At 36.3% G+C, this 10,790-nt stretch overlaps 1 protein-coding gene across 2 annotated transcripts in view; it reads right to left on the reverse strand.

The window, feature by feature from the left end:
• Positions 1 to 10,321, reverse strand: part of Knockout (Stork-head domain-containing protein knockout) — an 80,925-nt gene extending 70,604 nt beyond the window's left edge. The window contains exon 1 of one of the 2 annotated variants that reach the window (XM_083106654.1): positions 9,701 to 10,321. The gene's annotated coding sequence lies outside the window, so the exon portion shown is untranslated. The remainder of the gene's footprint in view (positions 1 to 9,700) is intronic. The other variant, XM_083106657.1, reaches the window with a different exon arrangement.
• Positions 10,322 to 10,790: the final 469 nt, after the last annotated feature.

Consider the following 10,790-nt stretch of genomic DNA (forward strand, 5'->3'; position numbering starts at 1 on the left):
GCGTAAACATTAGAGCGCTAGCAACACGTACGTCATCAAGGACGAAGGTTGAATAATACACAGCAATATTGGCAACAGTGTTACTGTCGCCACGAAATATTTAACGCTCTATAAAATAAATTCGTACGCAATATTTTATTCATTAGACTTCAAGATAATTATTTATATATGATTTATGTCTTAGAATGTTCTTTTAATCGCATGCTTATGTGAATACATCGTGTTCTTAATTTGAAAATAATTAGCAAATTACATTTCACATTAATTAAAAATGATAATAATAATTGTAATAATTATAATAATATTTCGCGTAGTTTATTAATTTAAAAGAGATATAAAAAAATATATATATATGGAAAATAACTTATAAATTATCTCTTTTCATATTTTAAATAAAAACAATCAATTTTCGTCGATTGAAATGTAATTTGCCAATTATTTTCGGATTCAAAACACAGTAATACACTAGTCATAAGCTCAAGTAATTAAAAAAAAAATAAAGAAAAATCGTGACGGGTCAACCGCTTATTAACAAATAATTTAAAATTTAATTAATTAATAATTTAAAATTTAATCAATGAATAAAATATTGCGAATTTATTTATATCGTATTTATTTATATCGTAGTATGTTAAATATCTCTTGTTGACAACAAATCAACTATTACTCGGTATTTAACCTCCGGCCTTGGTGACGTAGGTTTTATTGTGACGTAGCGTGCTACTGTGTGTGTGAGTGTTTATACGTGATTATCCTACTACGATTCGCACGACGAGACTAGAACGAAAGGTCGCATCGCGATCCGTCCCATGTATCATTGTTATCTTTTCAGAAACGCAATAATTTCCTACAATCATTTTTTAATACGATCATCATTACAATTAGTGATTAACGATTCATAAACAAATCGAAACAATGATTAATTCGTATGATTTGTCGCATGTAGAATTCGAAATACATAATATGGCACATATATCTCAATATGTATTTTGCTCTTGTGATTTTTAGATTTGCTAATTATTAAAAAATCATTGCAGATATATAAATCAATTTTGAATCAAAAAATGTTGTTAAACATAATTAATTATAATTAATTATTAATAAATACGGTCGTATTTAATCATTTATTACGACATATATTTATATTGTATATTAATATTTAGAAAGAAATATTTGTTTATATTCGTAATTTTTTTAAATGCGTATTTTATATTAATTAATATAATTGAAAACTATAGCATTTCATGAATATATTTCGTACTTATCTTTAATTTATAATTTATCTTTAACTTTAATTTGCAGATTGTTTATTTATATTATAACGCGAAATAGTAAAATTTCTTTAAAATACGAGCATATACTATTTATTGGCAACAGCGACAGCATTGTTGTGCGTAAATTGTAGTCGCACCATTTTTGAAATCGAGCGGATCATTGTTTCACGCTAGTTAACGAATCGTTAAATTGGTTTTCTATCTCAATATATAAGATGTGTACGGTAAATATCGGGAGTGCCGAACAAAATTTCGCGCGATTGTTATTTTTTATTAATTATTACGCGCGATAATTAATTGTGTTTTCGCGAGTGAGTGCTACAAAGAAGCAGTATAATTATATGAGCTAGAAGAGGAGGAGAAGGTGACAGTGGAGTAACTAAGAGGTAAGCAATTTATAATCTAAAAAAATTACTATTTATTATCCATAAATTAATTTATTGCGATGAGAATTAGTCATGGATCCCAATATGCTCGACAACTTTGCAAACTCGAATCTTTTCATCATTAAATCGCCGAGTTTTCCTCGTAAAATCGACATTCACTGCGATAGTGTAATGCGATGTAAAATTTCTCCTCAATAAATGCGCGCAATTCCGGAGCTAGAGAACTGATATGTCTAATTGTTATCTATAATTATCATTAACTGCCTCCAATATTATGAAAGTCGCTTTCAAATGTAAAGACGCGTGAGATAGTCGACGGAAATGATAAGAATTTCGCGCTGGAGATCTTCAAGCGTTTCTCGAGGGCGTCGAAGCGCACGAAAGTCGCAATCTCCAGGTGAGAGAATGATAATGATAAAGAGTAGGCGGTGGATTATGCCATTAGCTCGTAAAATAGTTTGTAGGTGGCTCAGCGACGGGAATTGCACGCGTCGCAAGCGAAAAGACGCGCACGCAGAAGCCTCGTTCCACTTTTATGTCGCTGGCGATTCCGCAAGCGCAAGAGACGTAAAGCAAGAGAGACGCTTACGGCGACCGATCGCTCGTCCATGTAACGAGAATCGTGTGTGCGGCGCACATATGGACCATAATGAAATACGTGATCTATCGCAGAGAAACTTGTGGCGCGCGCGAGGGAGACCCCTTTTAATTGAAACTTTCAAATCTCCATCCGAATCGCGCGAGCGCGCGTTTGTCAATTTCGCAGGCGGTCTTTTCATGCAAAGCTTCCGCAGCGGTGAGTGGGAGACTGATTACTGTCATTACGTGGCTCGTAGATTGAAAATTTATCTCGCGTTTCCTCGCGAGAGCCGAAGCGGACACGGTAAATAACGGGCGATAAAGGCGAGCGTGCGTGATTTGCGTTATGGTAAATGCGTCGACGCGTGTGTTTTACGCACCGTGCCATTTGCGGAATTTAATTTCAAGTGCCGTAAAGCAGTCAGATTTCTAGAGCATTATAATTTCGTCCCACAGTACCCGAGCAACCATCAATATATATACGTATATCTGCCAGTCTATGATCGATTAACAGATTCACGAGCGTGTCAAGACGCATTAATTAAAACCATTTTCACCACATCGACCAATCGAACGATGTGAGTTAATAAAATCAACGCGAACGACGAGATCGAATCGTCGCGAATGTCTTCGATTTTCTAACCGTTGGCGATTTGCACGCTGCTGCCGATATAATTATTTCTAATCGGTTTAGAAAATGCACGATTACAGAGTCTGCGAGGTGAATGGCCAGTCCGTTTACCATCCTGCTTTCCGTTTTTATAAAATAATTCACGGATATAGATGCTCTTTTCTGGATAGGCTTATTGAGATCACGGAAAAAGAAAGCATGCAGAGACCAATATATAATTTTACAAACACTCAGTACATGTTAATTTTAATTAAAAGAAAAATCAACATGTAAATTAATCGTTTCGCAATATCTGAGTCACTGAATAAGACTGTCGCATGTAAACTCTAAGCGTTATTTGATAATATTTAGATTAATCAAAATCTCTCAGAAAAATTGATAAAATATATTTTTTTTTCATAAAAAAAATTCAAATTTTATTATATAATCTTCCATTTCTTTTCTACGTATACTTCGGCGTATATCAGCATGTCGGAAACGATCTCTAATTAACGGCGTCGTAAGTCCGAGGTCAAACGTGCGTCATTACATTAGTAGATCCCAAGATCCGACGATGAGTCTCCGCGAAGTGCTTTTACTTCCGGTCGCGTCGCGAATTTCTTTCTCCTTTCTTCTCTCTCTTTCTCTCTCGCCCGAACGGGAGTCGCGCGAGTCAATTAATTAAGCCCGGCGATCTGACGGGCGCGCATTGACTTATAGTACGATGTCCTTACTTTTCCAGCCTACGGGCTGGCGTCGACGCAATTATTTCTAATCACTTTAGAAAATCCCCCGCGTGGTCGATCGACAACCGAGTGTGTGCCATCTTTGTAGGCTGTCCGATCTCCGCTTTCTGACGCGCGTCAGAGTTTCCTCGCCGCTCATCCATAAAGCTGCTTGACCATAAACGGTTGATGTGTCTCTCGCCAACGAGAGCGATGATTGCTCGCGGTACCGAGTCGGATTTACGAGATTTTTTATGGAAGATTGTTAGTTCGAGCTATAATTTTTACATTTGTTTGAAGTAACATATGATATTATATCGATATATAGGGTGTTTCTTAATAAGCGTGAAAAATTGTAGATGATTCTTTGTCGAAAATTAAGGGGCATTTTTCATATAAACATGTACTCCTACATCCCTCCCTGTGAAGTTACACTTCTTCAAAAATGAGGGTAAAAATTAGGTTTTTATTTTTTAGGTTTTTAGATTTTTATTATAATTTTGTTTTTGTTCCAATTTTCCCAACATTTACTCTAATTTTATTTTTATTTTAAAATTTAACTTCTCGTAATTCGAAACCTATGCTATTTAGCATCGTGCTGTGCACGATAACGTATTTTATTTTTTTTTTCTTGAAAACTTGATTTTATGAAAAAAATAAAAGAAATAAAAAAGTTTCTAAATAAATCAAACTTTTTAATGCATGTTTTTAGATGATCATATTCCGGCCCATTAAAAAGTTTTAATAAAAAATTGAATAGGGGTTGCTAGTTTCATTCCCTTGTAACAATACGGGAGGCTGAAAAAAATATTAATAAATAACCTTTTTACTAGTAGAAAATCTCCACCTAATTTCATTTCTTTGACTTGTTCCAAATTTGAGAAAAAAAATAAAAACTTAATTTTTATTCCCATTTTTGGAAGAGTATATGTTTATATGAAAAACCCTCCTTAATTTTCAACAAAGAATCATCTACAATTTTTCGCACTTATTAAGAAACACCCTATATATGCTGAGCACTTTATATGTCTCATGCTGTATCTTCGTTTTCTACAGTAGGAAAAAAGTATGTAATTTTAACTTATTGAATTTATTAAAAACTTTTATTTACTACGCTTGAAAGTTTCAATTATAAGAGTGAAGCACAATGTACGATGCTCGTTACTCTCTCGATTACATTGATCGGATGATCTCCACTGGATAACCGGTGACAAGCGAATCGATGATTGTTCTTCTTCTTACGATCTTGTTTTTCTCGCGGAATCTAGCGTAGGAGAAATTATCTGTACGCGCGTACTTCGAAAAGCCGGCCGACACGATCGTTCTCTCATTAGCCTCGTTACCACTGAGAATGGGTCGAGGAACTCTCTTTCCCTCGGCCCACGTCACTGTAAGGTCAGCGAACGGGTGTTGCATGACGATAGATAAAGAGATTTTTGGAGAATATTATATAAAAATTAGCAATACACTTACGAAATCGAAGAAATTCTCTCGTACACGAGGCTGAATTCATAAAGCGAATATTTATATTTCCATTTCAATTAACATTAATTAATATGACGTCGTCCAGCGTGAACCTTTCGAAATGTGTACACTGTGGATTTCACCAATGAAATTTTTAAAATTTCGAAATGTACATTGCCGCTTCTCCACGGGGCGGGGTGGAAGGGTGGGAACTGCTAAACACGCGCACACACATGAGTAATTTTCTCCTTTACCGTTCTCCACCACGTAATGCTCTTGGAAAGGATCTATCGATCAATTATCGAGCTCGATACACTCGTCGGCTGCGCCCGTAAAATGGGCTTTTACCATCCAACTTTCCTTCGGGATATATGAAAGATCCTCACATCCGAGTAAGAGTACTGTTAAAGGTCGACTATAAATAAACCGAGAATACGGCGAACGTAACTGCGTGTGCGGATGCGCGACAAGAACCGATCATTCGTGAAGGTCGCACTCTGGAATCGCTCGTCTCGTCGAATTTATAATCAGGTGTAATCAGGCTTCGTATCAAAAACATATCTTGTTTCATGCTTTTGTCAGGTAATGCGTAATAAATTTACAAGTAAAATATATATAAAATAAATTGACTTGAGAAGTACAGTTAAATTCAACGCAATATTATTAACTGCCATGAAGTATCACTTGGGCAATAAATAACGTGATCGTAACGTTGTTTCATCAATCATTTATAATTTAGCTTACAACAGAAATAAAGATGTTCAAATAATCTATAAAAATTTTCTAATTATTATAAAATGTGATTATTTTAGAATTGCTTTGAAATATTACATGTACTTTGATTTCATACAAATATAATTTCTTCTATAAAATATTTTGAAATTATATAAATATATAAATATTTTCTCTAATTATTATATTTTTAAATTATATAAATATATAAATATTTTCTAATTATTATAATATATTCTAATTATTATAAAATATGATTATTTTAGACTTGCTTTGAAATATTATATGTACTTTGACTTCATACAAATATAATTTTTTCTGTAAAATATTTTTCATCTTACGACAGGTTATTATATAAAGTTTTTTCTCGAAACTTTATCGCAATTTAAATGGTTTGAAACATAAGTTTAACTCTGAATTGGCTCACTTTCGATCCAATCGAGCCCCGCGGGCGCGATGAATTACGCGAGAGAAGTTCACTTTGCGATCACAGTCTGGCTGTAGCTCGGAGATCGTTGTAAACAGGGCTTAAATGGTGATTTGAGCTGAGCATAAAAGACTTCGCATAACGACATACTCGGTGCGAAATGTAATTTTCTTTGCGCCTGCTACGCTCACGTTTAGCTACCGCAATGCGCGCTTAATCTTTACGGCGATTCTGGCCATCGACTTACTTAACGATCGACTTGGCGTCTGCGGACGATCCTGTATATCGTTTTCGAACGTCTTACAAAGACCCCGTTTTCTATCCTAGTTATCGTGTATCTCTCTTTCATGTATCCGATAATTATAAACTACAATAATCACACACACAACACGCATATATATATTTAATTTTTTATCTTATATTTTCTAAAATAAATATATTTTGTGTGGATTCTTGAGTTTTATAACAGAAATGAATATACATATATGTATTTTTTTCCTTTGAATATAATTATAATAACGAAAAAATAATTAATTTTAAAATTAAGTAATTAATTTATGATTCTCATTTTTTTAAAATGATTTGAGTACAAAATATTATACATTATTAAGAAATACAAATTATTAATTTTGTTTTTTACTATATACATTAATTTTTTTGATTATACGTAAAGCAATTTACTGAAAAATTAAAGTTCCTCCGACATTAATTATGATTATGTTTTAATCGCTCTAAAATAAAAATGATAAAAACATACATAGACACACATGATGCACTTGGTATTACCAATCTCTTATAAAAGACGTCGAACGGTACATGGATTTATATTCGATTCGCCTGAATCAAGCGTTACGCAATTTTCACGTACGGTTTCTCGCCCCGCGCTAGTCCCGTTTCCGAAGACAAATCACCGATTATTATTACATGATAATAGAAACAAGTTTGGTCAGCCGTTTCTTACAGCTGTTATCCACGAAACGGGAATCGATTGCGCATTGTACGTCACCGTTCTCGTGTGAAATTTATTTGTGTCGCACCAATATATGAACGCTAAATATTCTCAATTAATGCCGCATTAAGTATCTCTCTGTATACCCGCAGGTGCGGCATTTATGTATTTTTCACCTGCTTGCGTGCTACTTTTGTGACTTTCATGTGAATAAATTCACAGCCGCCTGTGAATGTAACGAATTTTCCACGAAAGCTAGACAAATCAAAATGTTAAATAGTATCATGAGAGGAAAAAATTGGATATGATTTTTATTACATATTTTTATTATTTTATTTTATTTTATTTTATTTTATTTTTACTTTATTTTTATTTTGTTTTTATTTTATTATTTTATTTCTTTTTTTATTTTTATTTTATTTTATTTTATTTTATTTTTATTTATTATTGTAAAAATTATGCTATTTATCCTCAAAGCTTTTTAGGGAAAAAATGCATTTACGTAAAGAGTGATCTTTTCCTCAAATCATTTTCCAGCTTTAACATTTTTTTACGATATACCGTAGTACGAACCACTTTGTGCGAAACGCGCCACATCAACTGCGACCTGGCGCTTGCTTTCATACCCCACGCGATCGACACTTAACGATGCTAAACACCACGCTGCATTGTGTACGACGAAAAGGTCGCTTTCCCGAGGTACCCTTTAAGCGGCGAATGTGACCGAAGGTCCAAGACCCCGTCAAGATAATTAAGTAGATTGCCATGGAAATTAGATTAAGCGAGTTTCTCGCGAGCGGGGACATACAATCCAGTTTAATTGCCCGGCATTGTGTCGCGGGAGTTAATGACTGCGCTCGCGGTCGCCTTCCTCTCGGGATGCGCCGTCGCCGCCGCTATGTCACTCAAGACAAGCTGCGACGCAACTTTAATTACGATGCGCGTGAAACACGGAGAGCGGACGCGAAAACACCGTGGGTCGCGAAAACGAAACGTTACGATGCACCGGGAGCTGAGAAACTGCACTTCTTACATCGCCGCGACAAAATTGGAATTACGCAAATCAATTGAAGCGCCTTGCATCGCGATAATAAAATCATAATTTAACTTTTTATTCTCAAAAGAGATAAGTAATTCAATAGTATAAAATGAGCTAGAAATGATTTAATAACTTTCAAAAAATGTGCAAAAATCACCTTACAATGAAAGAAATTAAAGAAACTTCCGTAGATTAATTTTTTTTTACATGCTTCTACAATTTAAAATCTAACTAAATATCACTCTCGATTCCACATTGCATAATGTGATTCATATATTTTAGAAGGCAGAAATAAAGAGAGAGAGAGAGAGAGAGAGAGGAAGGAGAGACTACTTCACGATTAATGCAACACATTAGCAAGACTTGTTGGGACCAGCGATCGTCTCTCTGATCTCGAGGTCCCACGTTACATTATTCCTGATCGTTTGAACCATCTGGGATGGTAATTCCGCATTATTTCCCGAGGTCGAGGTCGCAGCAGGCCTCTCGTCGATTCGCGTGGAAAAGGAGACCATCGACCTCCGCCGAATAAATCGTCGGAGACGATCTTGTCGTGACGAGATGACGCGGTAAATCATCCGAGTTCTCAGGGATTCAAAGGACTATCTCTCGCCGATTAGCTTTAATAAAGACCTCGCTCGACTCGCCTATATTAACGCTATTATTGCTACCATGTTATCATACAAGCGTGCAGAATCGTCAAGATAAATGTTTTTTAGACAATAAAGGCAGATTTTATGTTTACAAATAGAATTTTTACAAAGGATCTTTGAGTTTATATCGAGAGACAAGTTGGAGAACGAGTTCTCTGATTGACTTGCTAATTAAATCTCAGCATGATATATCGTATTAATCAAACGATGAATAAATAAATTCCGTAATTGAAGATACAGGAATATCCAAACAGATTTAAATAATTTTAGTCGTCTAACATATCTCTCTAGTTCATCTATAGTAATATATTCGTTTTTTTTCCTATCAATATCCCGTTATATTCTCTCTTCTATTTTTACATATATCATATTTCAATTTCAGAAACTGTGTTTTATTGTATAATAATATTATAACTTTTAATGAAAATAAATCTTACACATATATATTTTATATATTAAAAAATAAAATTTTATTAACATTATTTGGTAAATTAAAGACATTAGTTATTAAATAATTAAGACTTGTGATAAATGTGATAATCTAGTTTCTCAAATTTTTAAAAAAATCAAGTTAAATTATATAATTATTATAAATTATAATTATTAAAGTGCATAAAATTTTTAATAATTTGTTACGCGACAGATCGTATACTAATTAAAAAACAAAACTTAAATAATAAATAAAAGATAAAAAAATTGAATTGCGAAAATTGTAGTCTTCCAAAATTAAGACATAATCTTTCAGAATTTTCTAACGTTGTATTGCGTAAAATTTCGAATTGATAGAAGCGATTCCGCTTGTCGCGTCGCGCAAGAGAGGTTCGATTGCTCTTGACCCTCCAATATCCTTCTCGAGACTTACCTTGCTGCAGCGATGATCACCTTATCCGGGAAGCCTACCGCCGTTGCCCAATTACCAAGATTGTCAGCGAAGAGGATCCGATATCAAGACGTACAGAATCGAAGGACGAGTTTTCACTTTTTAGTCCAAGCCGGTCTCCTCCAAGTCGCACAGTTTCTTTCACACGCGACAACTCGCCGGCGTATACTGGGTGCACGCGCGATTATGTCTGTCCATCTGGGCGGGACACGTGCACGAGCACGCGCCTCGGCGAATTTCGGCACTCTTTGTCGAGAGAAAGAGTGTCAACGATCGCGGTTCCCCTTCCGGCTGTGCGGCCGGCGATCGATCCGCTTTAGCGGAGACGATCTCCCCGCCGAGGAGATCCCCTCGACGAGACGAGGACGGAATGTCAGGATACGCGGATATCCACTGATCAGGAGGTACCTCGACGCGAGTCGCAGGCGCGGCTGGGTGCAACACGGTGGTCGCGCGTCCTCGCGCAAGACGTCGTCGCGGCAGGTGCAGCCGCTGCAGCTGGCACGATCGTCGGCTTCATACTGAAGAGAAGCGATACACACGGCAGGCACGATGCCGCCGTGCGAGCAGCTACGAGAAACTGGCTCCACCGCCGCCGCCGACTGCTCCGAAAACTCGCAGCAGCGCCGGTCTCTCGTCTCCGTCTCTCTCCTTGAATCTCTCTCTTCGTCCTCTCGCTCTCGTCCTCTGCCACCGCTCTACCCCTTCGCTGCGTGCGTTTGCCATTCGTGGTGGGGTGCTGCTCTCCGCCGAATGGAGTAGGGGTCATCCTCTCTTTCTCTCTTTCCCCCTCGTGTTCTCCTTCTCTCTCTTATTTTCTTTCTTTCTGTCTGCCCCGATGCAGGGATCTCTCTCCTTCTTCGTATGGGATCGCGAACGGGTCCTGAAGATATTTTTGGATTTTTCTTTCGATACGTTGTCCTGCGTCTTGCGAGGAGTCACCCGGTTTAAGACCCGTTCGGAGGGATCCTCTCGATAAATCCTCGCCAGAGAAATAGCTGCGACAACGTCGAAGCGAATTTACTCGGCGATTCCTTGGATTTATATAATATAAAGGAATCAAATTGTAAAA

This window comes from Camponotus vicinus, unplaced genomic scaffold (genome assembly GCF_025532165.1).
Source record: "Camponotus vicinus isolate PSW18456_S1 unplaced genomic scaffold, iyCamVici1.0 SCAF_8, whole genome shotgun sequence".
Classification (NCBI taxonomy): domain Eukaryota; kingdom Metazoa; phylum Arthropoda; class Insecta; order Hymenoptera; family Formicidae; genus Camponotus; species Camponotus vicinus.